We start from the raw sequence: 1,548 nt of genomic DNA on the forward strand, positions 1-1,548 counted from the left end.
TGTTTTTGCGGGTGCAGAAGTGAATTTGTCGCCGAATTTTGCTTGGTTGTAACCGGAAGGTGAAGAACACCAGATCATGCATATGTTAATACTATATGTTATAGGTCGTTCACGTTGCTCAGAGCAACTTGGATCAGAAATTCAGAAGCAACAGAAGAACTAGACAAAGAACTGAATATGTACGGTAAACATACCAGACAAGGATTGGATTGCAAAAACAGACTCCATATGCAAGCCATGCTAGGAACCAAAATTTAATTTGAAAGGATTGGCAGGGGCGCGCGAACGCGTACCCCTCTATCACAAATTATGACGTTCATTCTCCCACTTGAGGAGATGATGGGCCAACGCACCCACCAAGTGCAATGTGCGCCATTGACCCAGGCCACGGGCCTTCTTAATCGCCCGTCGACCCCGTCCAGGTAAGTAAGGAGAAAGTAGCACCCCACCCTCGTCTTATAGCTCACCCTGGGTGTTTTTTCCCGAACCCGAAGCCCAAACCCGAAAAACCCAAAGCCCGAACCCGTATAACCCGAACCCAAAACCCGAATGCATTTCCCGGGTGGCTGGTATGAAAACCCGAAATCATTTTGGGAAATTCGGGTTTTTTGTCCCGGTACCCGAACAGGCCAAAGCCCGAATAGCAAAAGACAGATCCCACTCCCTAGCCCATTTACCTTGGCCCAGTTTCGGCCTTCCTAGTTCCACAGGCCACAACGACGCCAACTCCTCCCCAGTCCCCACGTTCCCCACTCACCCTTCCCCAATCCTCATTCCCCAGTTCCCCGAGCCCGATGGCACTGTTCCTACCCTAGCCGCCACAGGCCATGCCGGCTGCCCGCCTGCCCGGCTGCTCCTCGACGGTCGCCGCCGCAAGCCCACCGGTCTCAGTGGCCGCTCGACCGCCCCGCCGCCCACCGTCCCGCCGTCTGCTCTCCCATCGTCCCGCCGTCCACTGTCCCGCCGACCGCCGTCCACCGTCCCGTTCCGCCGTCCCCCGTCCCCCGTCCCGCCGTCCCGGACTCCTGGTCGCTGGCCCACATCCCCGTCCCTGGTGTTGCATCGTCGGCGCGAAGGATCTTGGTCGCTGGCCATCGAAGCAGCGAAGGATCTTGTAAGGTATATCTCGTACATACTCCCTCCGTTCCAAAATAGATGACCCAACTCTATACTAACTTTGTACTAAAATTAGTACAAAGTTGAGTCATCTATTTTGAAACGAAGGGAGTATGTTCGTAATCCTCTGAAGTCTGAACTTGAAGCAGTGAAGGATGTTGGTGTTCTACTGTTTTTGACTTGTTGTTAAAAGCTTACTCAGATGTACTCTATTTTTGGAACTTGGAAGTGTGTGGCTCTGTTTCTATCTCACTTCAAATAGAACATGGATGAAAGTAAGTGTAAATGCCACTGACCCACTGTTTCCATCTCACTTCAAATAGAATATGGAGCATCAGTAAGTATAAATCAATCATCATTCATATAGACTAATAAATAGAAGAAGAGGGAAAATAATCACATCAGTAAGTACCTTTGTTCATGGTTTGAGAA

The 1,548-nt window shown here is 50.7% G+C and overlaps 1 non-coding gene across 1 annotated transcript; it reads right to left on the reverse strand.

Annotated features, from left to right (window-relative positions):
• Nucleotides 1-272: 272 nt before the first annotated feature.
• On the reverse strand, nt 273-430 carry LOC123126785 (U1 spliceosomal RNA). The gene has a single exon (XR_006462006.1). It is a non-coding gene; the product is annotated as a U1 spliceosomal RNA (small nuclear RNA).
• Nucleotides 431-1,548: the final 1,118 nt, after the last annotated feature.

Source organism: Triticum aestivum, chromosome 5D (genome assembly GCF_018294505.1).
Source record: "Triticum aestivum cultivar Chinese Spring chromosome 5D, IWGSC CS RefSeq v2.1, whole genome shotgun sequence".
Taxonomy (NCBI): Eukaryota; Viridiplantae; Streptophyta; class Magnoliopsida; order Poales; family Poaceae; genus Triticum; species Triticum aestivum.